Source organism: Teleopsis dalmanni, chromosome X (assembly GCF_002237135.1).
Source record: "Teleopsis dalmanni isolate 2A chromosome X, ASM223713v2, whole genome shotgun sequence".
In the NCBI taxonomy this organism is placed as follows: Eukaryota; Metazoa; Arthropoda; class Insecta; order Diptera; family Diopsidae; genus Teleopsis; species Teleopsis dalmanni.
Window position 1 is genome coordinate 33877104 of NC_051848.1, and position 13234 is coordinate 33890337.

Below are 13234 nucleotides of genomic sequence, written 5' to 3' on the forward strand. Positions count from 1 at the left end.
TAGATACTTTTGTTGCGGTTTTGGCACTTGACCGCAGTTCAATTGGGTGGTTTTGAGGCTTTTAAATTAGCTTTTCATTTTCAATAACTCATAATTTTACATTAATTATTTATTTATTGTTATAAATATTTATATTAATTTCCATAAAGATACACATTGTATTTAGTTTAGCAGTTAGTATTTGGTTCGACACAATTGGTAGATATTACAGCTAATTTTTAATATAGGTATAGTGTATAAATACTGGACTTTGAAAGTCAATTTCTTAAACTGAGACAACTGAGACAACATTAACGATAACATTATGACTTTGAACATTTCACCAATAGCAATAATTAACTTTGCTTATTTCTATACATCTCAGTAAATTATTTCAATGTCGCAGTATAGCTCATATATCGTTCCATCTAATTCGAAACTTGTCACCAATACGTAAGGGACCATAAATCTTTTTAAGAATTTTTCTCTCAAACACTCTCAAAACCTTTTCATCACTGTTGGTAGTTGTCCAAGAAGGATAAGCATGATAAGAGATTTGAGAGCTTGAGAGAGAGAGAGCACTATTTCTCAATTGCCTACTTAGCCCGATGTAACATCTGTTGGCAAAAGTGATACTTCGTTGAATCTCTAGGCTAACGTGATTTTTGGTGTTTATGCTAGTTTCCAAATAAACAAAGTCGTTCACAACTTCGAACTTTTAATTGTCAATAATGACGTGGGTCCCAAGACCAATTCGATTTTTGCAGGAAATAACTTCGGGTTTATAACAATTTGTCAGGCTTTTGATTTTTTAATAGAATTTTCCAGCCATGTTTCTGTTTCCTAGTTTCACAAGCTCTTCCTACTCAAGTCTTTCTGTTTGAAAAGACGTCTCTCTTCTCTTCTTTTTTGCTAATATCGTTTTTTAGTTCTGACTTTAAATATTTTCTTTTTAAAAAAAAATAGTAATATTTGAAAGTATCCTATAAAATATTTAACTTGAGAAGTTAAATATTTTTCTTAATAAAATAACAACTCAACAAGTTTTAAAACGGCCTGTAATAGGTCCACTAATGGTCGCTATGTACACTGGTCTATTTATAACAAATAAATCTTCTAAGCAATGAGTGAAAGAAATTTTTAGTGTCTCTATGATCATTCTCAATAACTAAACATACCGTTGCGTTATTTGTAGTAAATATTTTTGATAATTTTACTCAAATCGTTTGGTTCATTTCAGTTTCTGTCTATGCACTTTAACGCCGCGGTAAAAATTTATAATCGTAACCTCAGATTTATCACCTTTCCGGATAATTGTGCTTAATTGTTTATAAAAGCAATAAAAATTTGTTACAAAATTACTAAAAACAACATTTTGAACTGTTTTTGTTGTCACGAGCATGGCTGGGGCTTTGATTTCCATGCCAATTAAGTTTTTGTTTAAATAATAGAAAGTTGTTTTTTTTTTTGTTTTAATTTTATTATATATTTTTTTTTGTTTAATTAAAAAAAAGAATGTTTACAAACATTTGTCGTCGTGGTTTGTTTACTGAAAAGGCAATTAAAATGCGTGAGAATGAGATTGTTTCTGTCTCTCGTTTCAGACGTGAGACGATACGCAATATTCTCGAAACAATTTCTTATGATTTAATAGTAATTTTTCAATTCAGGTCGTCGTTTATATGGTCAAGTATTGTATAGTCTACATCTCTCAATCAATAGCATTTATGGAGCAATAACCCTAAAATAGAGAAATTAATAAGAAAATGTATCTAAAAAATTATTTTTTACGTGGCATTAATATTACTAATTAGAACTGCATTTTATTGTTTATATATTGAAGTTAAATAACTTTTATGCAATTTAATCTAGTAAAATATTTAACTACTTAATACCAAGTTATAGAAAGCATATGAATATTCTTGATCGAGCCTATCATCCAAAACTATATTCTAAATAGTAGCGTTTCCACAGCACCACGCAACGTTTTCAGACATATTATTGGAATTTTACTACTTATAACGATAATAATACTATATATACATATATATATAATAATATATATATATATAATAATATATAATATGTTGTATATAATATATACATAATATATATCAGATTCTTCGCAGTCAGAGATATAGTAAAATCAGAACGGCTTATATATGTAAATCTTATCGCAATAATGGATACAAGAAGTGTACGAAGGAAAAACTATTTTAAATGATCACTTTTTAAATATATCTAAAACAAAAATTATGTACCTAAGATACGTATATAATTAGATATAACACAAGATGATGATGTCATAGTTACGTCAGAATATAAATATCCAAAACACAAAATATACAGAATAGTGAATTATTCTAATACAGAAGTTTATTGCACTAAAAATCAATTCTAAAATTTTTTATCCCAATTAACCCGAACATAATAATACATAAAGATATTTACTGAGCAATTTTCATAATCTAGTTTCGTACTTATCTTTAGATTCATACATCACACTTATCTTTAGATTCATATATCAATTTCTATTTAACGTGTCTTTTTGCGGACATCAAACAGATAATGAAGCTTGGAGAGCAATGGTTGCGCTACCATATAATGGAAAAACTCAGGGTTTCAAACTACCTGTAATCCTTGGCGAAACCTGAAACGCTACTTAATAGAAGATCTATTTAGTATTTGATTAAGATCTTATCTTGTGGTTCACCAAAAAAGGAGACTCCTGAAGTAGTGAGACATCGTTATGTTAAAGCTGGGCTAAAAACAAAGCAGATGATAAGTATTTTCAGTTGCCTTCCCATAGCTGCTATAGGTATAATTGAAGGGAACACTTCATCAGTTGCTGTCTTCGAATATTCCCAAACGTATTCTGCCAGAAGTTCAGTAAGTTAGAATTTATTTAGTTGATTTGTCAATTATGTACATTTTAAGAAAAGTACTTTTAGTTCTATATCTGTTCTATAACATCTCTCAGTCATGTTAAGGGTACTAAGACTTCATCTGCTGCTGTCTTCGAATATTCCCAAACGTATTCTACCAGAAGTTCTATGATTTAGAATATATTTAGTTGATTTGTCAAGCAATTATATATATATTTTTGTGCCGTAACATCTTTGAGTCAGTTTTTAGTTATAATCCAATGCACTGAGGGCAATTTCTCTTTACAGTGCATACTTACTCTGACTTCTATCGCATTTTAATAAACTCTTCTCAGAAAGAAAGCAAGAAATTTATTACCAATTCGGAACTAATTTAACTGCACTTAATTTTTGGTATAAATTTTGAGTTTATTTGAGCATAAAACCGAAATATTTGAAATATTCGAACACAAAGCAATTGATTAGGAATTTTATGGCTTCGCAGGCGAGCAGCGACATCGTACGTACGGACTTACCAGGTTAATGAAAGCGTTGACATTTGTCGTTTCGGAAACATTCCAAAAATATGTTAAATTCTTAATAATCGTAAAAGTGCATAAATAAAAAATTTGTGGAAATTAAATGTGTTGAAAATAATTATTTACGACACCTCTCAACTGCTCGCACCGCATGCAGGCGCTCGCTGCACTCACAACGTCCTCGGCTACTGGGTCTGTTTCTGGTTTAATGCAAACTGCGCGTCGTTGCATAGCAGTTGGACTGCTTGGTTTTTTGGCTTTCTGGCTTTCTGGCATTCTGGCTCAAGTGACAGTGTCAAAACTTGGCCGGGTCGAAATACATGACGAAAAAAAAAAAAAAAATTTATAAAAAAAATTAAAAAACAAATATAAATTAAATAATTAAAAAAAAAATGACTAAGAAAAGATAAAAGTAAAGTGTTGAAGTGTTGAGGAATTGTCGCATATGTGCGCGTGGTGGCGCGGGTTAGCTGCAGCCACATATGCTGCAACCACGCCAAACCTGCCACACATGCCACACGCCGTCACACACAAACGCATCCACACTAAAGGGTATCTTTTTTACGAGTTTGATTATTTTTATTTATGAAAATATTTTTATTTTTTTAACATAGTTCAGCCCCATTTATATGCGGTTGCCCACACAATAAATATTAAAACTCGAACAATTTCGTACGAGAACTGCAGCAGAAAAAAGTAATTAAAATAAAGAAATAAAATTAAACGAGTGACACTCAAAAAAAAATATTCGTATGCAAGGTATACTGTACAGAAACACAGGAAAAAAATATATGGAATCGATCGTAAAATCATATTTTATTGCCTGATAATTTAAACATTTAAAGTTTGTTACTAAATACAGGGTATTTCGATAACCGCCGTCATATGTTTCGTTTACGGTGCCGCCCGCCCATTCGCTTGTTGTCGACAATAATATTTTGACATTTTATGGCACATAAAACTGAGAAATGCTATTTGAAGTCCGCAGTAGAGTAGGATTTTAACCTATATTAATTCACTAACGTTTTTATATAACTCTTTAATAATAATACAAAATATACAATATACAAAACAAGCAATGCAAAAATAAACAAAGAGCGTGTGAGTGAGGAGGATCAGCCAAGCTCATCGAAATCGGCGGTAAAACCTACAAACCTAGATATATCTCTAAAAAGATATATCTCTAAAAGAAAACCTGTTTCTTAAATTATGATGTACTTTGAATGATGCCCTGTTACTCCCGCTATCAGAAATCAAACGGTGAATAATTGTTTTTAAAAATAGACTATAAAGAACACATTCTATATAGATATATAACTCAAAGTGGGCCGGCTGATTTACCAATCGATTATAATATTACTATTTAAAATAAATATTTGTGCACCCCGACCTAAAAGATCTATTGTGCGCCTATAGGCAATACTAGGACAATTTTAGACTATTTATAAATTCTATAATTGCAGTGGGCTTAATTTTACCTATTTGATTTGGGACCAGGATCCCACTACCAAGGTAATCGAGTCTACGTCTTGCCGCCGCTGGGCAGTTGCATAGAACATGTTCTGATGTTTCCTTCTCCTCATGACAGAGTCGACAGGAATCACTTTCGATTATAATAAGTCGTGTCTCCGATAAAGTGATGATGTTGGGGAAGCATTTACTTTAATATGTACGAGACCGGAGAAGGCGTGCACGTAACACTGGCGCCTGGAGAAATATTTTGTCATAGGTCGAAACCAGGTACCGGGTTGTTATGGTCAAATCGTGGCAAGTAAGTATGTTAGGTTGGTAAAAAATTATTTATTGTTTTTTTAGTACGCTTTATTGTAAATTGTGACGACTTTGACATAACTTTGGCTCAACATTAAAATAATAATATATCTAAGGAGCATTCTTATGTGCGATTTTTTTTATTTTTTTATTTTGTCTAAGGAGCATAGAAAAAGAAATTTTTTGAGCTTAATCGATTTATTCCTAACAACATAGCATCCTTTAAATTCAACATAGTGTTTTGTATAATATGAAACCATGTTTTAAATTATTGGGTGATACGTACTTTAGAATAGCTATACAAACAATCACAAAACGATTTTCATTTATCTACATATGAAAGATATAGTGAATCGATACCTAAACAGAACAATTCTATATATAAGTGGGCCTTCAGCCGTATTATCTATCGGTAGTTCCCGAAGAAGCTTTCCGTCTGAACGAAAGGAGTTCTTAGGGCGGTTGACATCCCCCACTGATTAGACTTTCGAGCTTTTCTTTCATTCAAAAAAAATAATAAAAAAATATGTAATTGTCGTTTTATTTGTGACTAGTATTTTTAGTAAAAAATAACAAGTCACAAGTATTATCAAAAAATACATACTATTAGCATGCAACAAACACATTTTATTTCTAAGCGATATTCTAAACGAATACGATGAATATAATGCACCAAAAGTTTCAAGATATTGGTGTAGTATTATCCATTTACGGTTTTGGCAAGTAGGACAAACTTTTTTTGAGTTACGCCATACAGTAGGTTAACATTGTCTTCATTTTTAATTTTTTCAATAAAAATTTCTTAAATTTTGGCTCTTAACTATAGCGCTTTATGTTTGGGTACCGCATTTCATCACTAGTCTCAATAATATGGTATACGTGCTAGTGTAGCAGACCAAATGTCGTCAAATGTTACAATTTTTTTATTTTTTGTAAGTCTATTTGTAGTATCTAACCAATTTCAGAACTCTGTAACAGTTGTACTTTTCTAGTGATACACTTAAAATTCTCGCATGCAGCTGTCTTCTATATAAGTTTGTACTCTAGAAGTCGATTTAACTGTAAACAAGTTGACTTAAGTATAAATTAGATTATGTTAGGTTGGGTTATGATGGCAGGCCAAAGAGGCCACGCGCAGACCATTAAGGTCCATTGCGATACCAGAACAGAGTTTTATTTGTAGACTCTATATGAATTAAGTTAGCAAATTTTTTGACTTAAGCATGATTTAAATTAGTATTGAAACTTAAGTAATGACTGTTCCTCTAAATGGCTATAAATTACCCATTAATTGTCTTACCTAATTACTTCTCCTAACATATGTTCATTTAAATCTAGTTTTTAGTTTGCAAATATTAATTTAAGAATCCAATAGACATCTATGTATACACTTAAAGCTTTGTTAGACTGACAGTCTCGTCTTAATGGTGTTATGTTTTTGTAACTCAGTTTTAAGTCCACAGTAACCGGATAGAATTGTTAGTCTCGTTTTGTCTGTTGAAAGAAGTAGCCATAATTCTGTAAAGTACAACTGAGCTTGATTTATTTTGTGTGATTCTGATGCCTTATCAGATGAATTATTTTCATATTACATGTAACATTTAAAAAGTAACAGAAAGTCAATAAAAATTTTTCCATTTATAAAGTATCTGAGCGTTTCTCATTTTTCAACTGCCTGCAAATGACCTATAATGGTAAGAGTTAAATGTGCTTATTTATTGTGTGCTCAGGCAATTTAAATCCCTTGAATTTAATACGAAAAGGTCATAATTTTAATTATTGAAAATTGAATTTTCATTATCGAAAACTACAACGCCAGGACGTGTCTCCTTACTTCTTTGTTGGTTATCAATTGAACGTAATCGTGACTCTGTCCGTTGTATTGTTTGCGTTTATTAATTTATTGCGTTTAATGCGTTTTCTGATTGTGCAGTTAATATTTTAAAATGGACATTTATGGGATTTTTTATTAAATTTTCGTTTTTTACGTTTCACATTTCCCATTTGAAATGTCTGTCATGCCTGACAATTTGTCAATATTTATATTATAGCTGAGCTACCGCAATTAATTAAGTGTCGATGCTGGTAATAAAGTGTGCCAGACACAGGCCAGTCGCGGTTACAGTGGTTAAAAAATAAATTACATTACAAAAATTACAAAAAAAAAGTGTAATTATGGTTTTAGAGAAACCAACCATTATAACTTGTAAATTCCAATAATAGTAGTTAGTTTAATGAGAGAGAACAGGAGGGTGTCATACTCAAGTAGGGATGTTTCGATATAAGCAAATAAAAGTAAGTACTCCATATTCTTTTCGACAATGAGTTACTTGGAACTCATATAATTCTTTCCATAGTTACTTCGTATCGAATGTAAGAGTGCTCAGATCAGGTTAGGTTACTGTGGAACTTTAATTACCACAATCCAATAGAATGAAATAAATATATCTTTAGAGCGACTGGCTTTACTCTTTAGAAGTGTTTTTTAATTAAAACCATTTAATATACGCGTTTTACTATATTGTCAAAAGTAGAATAGAATAGAAATAAACCGGGTATCATCTCTCAATGGAGCGAAGCACTGCGGCCATAATTAATCTTTTGTGCTGCAACCATAATTAATCTTTTGTGCTGCAACAGACCCTAAAGGAACAAAAAAAATCTCGCCTTCCGAATGAAAGCCAAAGTGTCAACCATTGACACTTTCTCCTAATGTTAGAAAAGGGGAGTAGTTCTCGATCCAGTGAATTTCTCCTGGCGCAGATCAAAGTTGGATAGTCACAGAGAATGTGACTGGAGGTCTCGTTTGCTTCTAAGCAGATTCGACAAACTATCTCTTCGAACAGACCCATTTTAATAAGGTGATAACGCAGTCTATGGTGACCCGTTAAATATCCTATAAGTAACCTCAACTCTGTTGTGCTGAAGAAGGACACCTTACCACAATTGTAGGAATAAATCCAGGTCTTAAACCTGATATATTGTCAAAAGTAAAAACGATTGAAATATAATAGACAAAGTAAAAAGAAATCCATTATTTTTGTTTGGAATTAAATTCTTATTTACCACAGTTAGATTGATCCGATTTAGTTCAAATATGCGCCGTTATGTTCAATAACTTATTAGAGTTTTGAAGATAATTATATGCCTTTGCCATAGAAATCTTTGTCCCATTTTACAAAAAATTGAAACAGTCGATTTTCACAAGTCTCTCTTAAAACGAATTTTTCATCGTTCGCCATGGATAGGAACAGATGGTAATTATGTGGTGCCAGGTCTGGAATATAAGATGAATGCATTGAAACTTCCCAACCAAGCCCACAGAGATTTTGGCGAGTCATTATCAATGTATGTGGCCTGACGTTGTCACTACTTTTGCACAAAATTGGTCTTTTCTGGGTAATTGCTTTTTTCAGATTAATTCAGGTTCAATTGTTGGCTGTACGGCTCGAAGTTAAGAGTTTTACCATAGGGGAGCAGCTTATAGTAGATGATTCTCTGCCAATCTCACCAAACATATAGCAAAACCTAACTCATATTATATTTAGTGTACAGAAAGAAATCGCAACATTATTTTATGTGGATTTCTTATATATAATCTTTAATACAGCAAATAATCATTCTTATTTTATAGAAGGTAAAAAATTAATTTTTGCTTTGCAAAATCTCTATAGTTTCCATTTAATTGTTTTCGAAATTTAATTTGCAAACAAATTAAAACAAAAAAATTAACGATTAGTTTAATTTTATTAGATCCAAATAATTTTACATTTTCTGATTTTGAAATGAAAACTCCAAATCTTCTCTACTATGCTGTCTCTTCTATCCTATCTTCTATTCCTTACGCTCCGAACATTTTTCTGTCTGGCACTAGTTGCTTTGTATGATATTAATGTTTGAACAGTGTACTCGATATCCAAAAACATGTTGTTAGATTGTTGCAATCCTATAACCGGATCAATGGTTGAACAGTGTACTCAATATGCAAACCATGTTCAAACACGTTGTTGGATACCTGCAATTGAGTAACCGGATTATTGGTTAGACAGTATGCTCAATATCCATAGATATATTGTTAGATACCTGCAATCGAATAACCAGATTAGTGGATGAACACTATACTCGATATGCAAAGATCTGTTGTTAGATATCTGCAATCGAATAACCGAAATAAAGGTTGAACAATGCACTCAATATTCAAAGACTTCTTAGATATCTGCAATTGCGTAACCGTATTATTGGTTGAACAGTGTACTCGATGTCCAAAGATATGTTGTTAGATAGCTGCAATTAAGTAACCGTATTATTGGTTGAACAATCTACTCGATATCCAAAAATAATTTATTAGATTAGTACAATCGAATAACTGAATTAGTGGTTAAGGAGTGTGGTCAATACCCAAAGATATGTTGTTAGATACCTGCAATTGAATAACCGGATTATTATTTATTGTATTTTGATTATTGTTAACTTACCAAACCTCTTGCTGTGATTGTCTATATACTTCGCAGATTGGATTCACGTCGGAAATTAAGATGTACTAAATCACGGTAGTAAAACGGAGCATCAATGACGTTAACTCTCTCCCCACGGCGGATAATGCGTACGAACATTCGCCTACGTCGTTCTACAGAATGCATAAAATTTCGATCCATTATCAAAACGAAAACAATTTAAAAAAATATATAATAAATTTAATAAAAATTTTATTTGTATATCCTTTTAGTTCAAGATTGATTATCTTTTTAATATAATTCAAAACATACTTGATTTTTTTAGTTTTACAAAATCGATTAAAAAGTTTGTTATTTGAATAAAGGATTTTAAAAGTGTTTTTAAAAATTATAATAAATGTAAATTAAAAATGCGAAACATCTATCCGGAGGTCACTATTTACATTGTAAGTTATGGTAGAAGCCAACTTATATATGTACAAGAAAGTTAGTGACCACTACATTATTCAGACATTTTTACCATTCCAGAGTGGCTTATGTTGTTAACAATGAATGGAAAGTTGGATTAGGTAAAGTTGGAGTGGTAGACTTGCTCACAAAAGCTCATTTAGGCATAATTAATGGGCTCTTGGAAAAACACTGTTAACATTCTGTCTATACCTCAGACCTACAGAATCATCTAATCTACGAATAGCATCCCTTTGAACGCTTGGTTTCCGCATGAATGTAGAAGGGAACATACCTAGCATAGTCAATATAGTTGGCGTGGTTCTTACTTTTAAAGAATGACAACTCATTCAGAGCAGATTTCAAGTATTCTCCTAGTTAACTCCTAGATGTGCACTGACACATAGTTTGAATTTCAGTTTCTTCCTCAGCCGTTAAGACCACAGTCTCGATAGAAGTCGTTAGAGAGTAGATCTAGTCTAAATACATATTTTTCTTACACACAGTCAGTGCCGATACTATAGTATAATGTTGGTTCCGCTTTATTTAAAGCAGTTGACTGATGCGAATTATATCCAATTTGAATCACGTGAGTCTTGTGTTCTAACAAGAACCTCTATTTACCAAGGCTTTGAGTCATACTTTTACTTATTTATTTTGAGCTTTGAAGTCGATTATCCAGACAAGAGTGTATCGATAAGCTTATTTTGACAATGAAGCCCAATTGTAAAAAAAAAACGTTATTGCTTTAAGTCCGGGGATTAACAAACATATCGAAATGCATTACATTGGATTAATTTCCTCTCTGCAAGCTTCAATCAAATAAAACTAAAAATGTTGAACTAATATTGCGTTTAATAAATATTTCATTTATTATAAAAAAAAAATAAAAAAAAGAAAAATAATAAAAAAATAAAATATATGTTATTATATTTAATATTTGTTTTATTTCTGAAAATTCACAATTATTTACAATTATTAAATTTACATTTATTTTTAAGTGCCATTCTACAAATATTTAATATAATTAATTGAAAAAGATTCCAAAGGCGAGTGTAAAAAAAGCAACTAAACAAAAATTGTATGAAAATTTAATGAAAAATAATTAAAAACCATAAAATAATGAAAAATTTTAAAATTGCGTTTTGTTCATGACCACAACAGCTTATGAACACCTCAGAGACCCATAATCCTCTTGGTTTTGTGAAGCCCACTGCATTGGGCTTCACGGTACGCGTTATGGATTTGTCCACTAACGACAAATCGAAAAATTGAATAAATATTTTCTGAAATGTACATGCTTTGATTTTTTATCAATTTAAAATGAATTTTTTATTTAATTTTAATTTTTGTTATTTACTGACGCATAATTAACACGAATTACCATACAATTTAAATAATGGACAAATAAAAAAAATTATATTATTTTTTTTTTTTTAATTAAAAATGTTAAAGTATTTTAAAACAATTCACGCAAATATCATTTCACATTTAAACAGTGGAAAGTATTTTTCAATAATTTATTGTTTATTCATTTACATATATATTTTTTCTTAATACTTAAATCAATACAAATTAACATTACTAAATAAAATAGAATAAAAAAATAGAATATAAACTAAAATAAATAAATAAGATTTAATACAAAATTAGATAAAACAAAAAATAAAAATAAAATTTAATAGAAGAGTAAGAAAGGCTGTCTCTTGATGTCCAACCCACTTCAATTAATTTGGACTAAAACATTCTGAAATCCAACGAAAGGCATAGGTATGTTAGAAAAAAAATTTAGTTACTAAATTTAGTTATACTCCCTGTGATTGCCCAAAAATTTTACAACAGTAACTTTATCTATCTGAAGGGCGAAGTCCTTGCCTCATAGCCAAAACGCCAAAGGTGCTTGCGTTTATTAAGATCCCATTCAACTGGTAAAATGAACGATCATATTGCGTATTGAACAAAATCAGCACTGCAGTGGAAGATAAACTGCTTCTGCTTGTGACTTAAAACTGAGCTATATATAAAGCCAATTATTAAGCGAAGAGGTCCTACGAAAATTCACAGTATTGAGTGTCCAGAAAAAATTAAGCGTCTGCACTACCGTTTGTGTAGATATAATCGACCATCGGTTACTTTCAATTGACGTACCTTGAAATTTAATGTAAGTGCGACTATCTATCACGAAGGAGTTCTGAAGACGTGTAATTGTTGATGTGATTTAGCCAACAAGATCATGTGATTTATCACCATTGGAATGTTTTTCTTGCCGTTACTCAGTGTATTGTGCTTATATAGAGAATCTACAAACTCTCCATGCTGAAATAAAGAATATCCGTCAAATTCTGCTGACCTATTTCTAACTATATGCCAACGAATCATAATCACAGATCCAGTGCGGTAAGATCTGCTATGTAGAGTATTTAATAATGCATTTGGCACCTTATAATAAACTCGTGGCAATACAGTATATTGATATGAAAACTTTTGAGAAATTTCAGTTATTTTCGTTTATGTTTATAAGCATAAAATGAATAATATATTCATATATACATTATATATATAATATAGTATATACGTAGTAAACTTAGAAGTATAAATGCACATATAAGATATTGTTAACCAATTTTTTTTTTTATTTTTGATCTATATAAGATTTATAAAAACGTTGTTATTAGAAGTGACTTTTATACATTGCCATCTATAAGAACTATGTTGCTATTATGAAAGGTTAGAACTGCTTATATCAAAAATTATGAGTAGATTTTCAACAGATATATATATATATGTGTGTGTCACGTATATGTGTCCGCTTTTTCTTGTCCAAGAACTGTTATCTGTCTAATCTTTTTATTATCTATTAATTTATTTTTAACACAATAGTTTTTTAGGTTATATGTTAGTTGGTAAATATAAAAAAAAAAAGATTTTAACTGTAGCTCAGAGAACTAATAAGACTCCACTTAAGCTACATTTGAAATCTTTTTTTTCTATATTTACCAACTATATATGGCCATATATGATATATGTTACTTTCTCATAATAAGGTGATCACATTTGAGGTTATATTTAATAACGATAGGAGTATTGAGTATACTATATTAAGCTAATTATATACCGATTCGAATTGAATCCATCCATTTGCTTTCTATACCGAATATTCTAATTATATTGCATACTTATA

General features: G+C 30.7%; 1 protein-coding gene and 1 long non-coding RNA gene across 4 annotated transcripts in view; one reads left to right on the top strand and one right to left on the bottom strand.

Moving 5' to 3' along the window:
• LOC119687367 (E3 ubiquitin-protein ligase TRIM9) overlaps positions 1 to 13234 on the top strand; it is a 275741-nt gene that overhangs the window by 28123 nt on the left and 234384 nt on the right. The window lies entirely within an intron of this gene.
• On the bottom strand, positions 8881 to 9842 carry LOC119687368. 2 transcript variants are annotated; one of them, XR_005253158.1, is made up of 3 exons: positions 9628 to 9842; positions 9236 to 9572; positions 8881 to 9167 (listed from the first exon to the last, which is right to left on the bottom strand). It is a non-coding gene; the product is annotated as an uncharacterized LOC119687368 (long non-coding RNA). The 2 variants fall into 2 exon arrangements; XR_005253157.1 differs by having other exon boundaries at positions 8881 to 9572.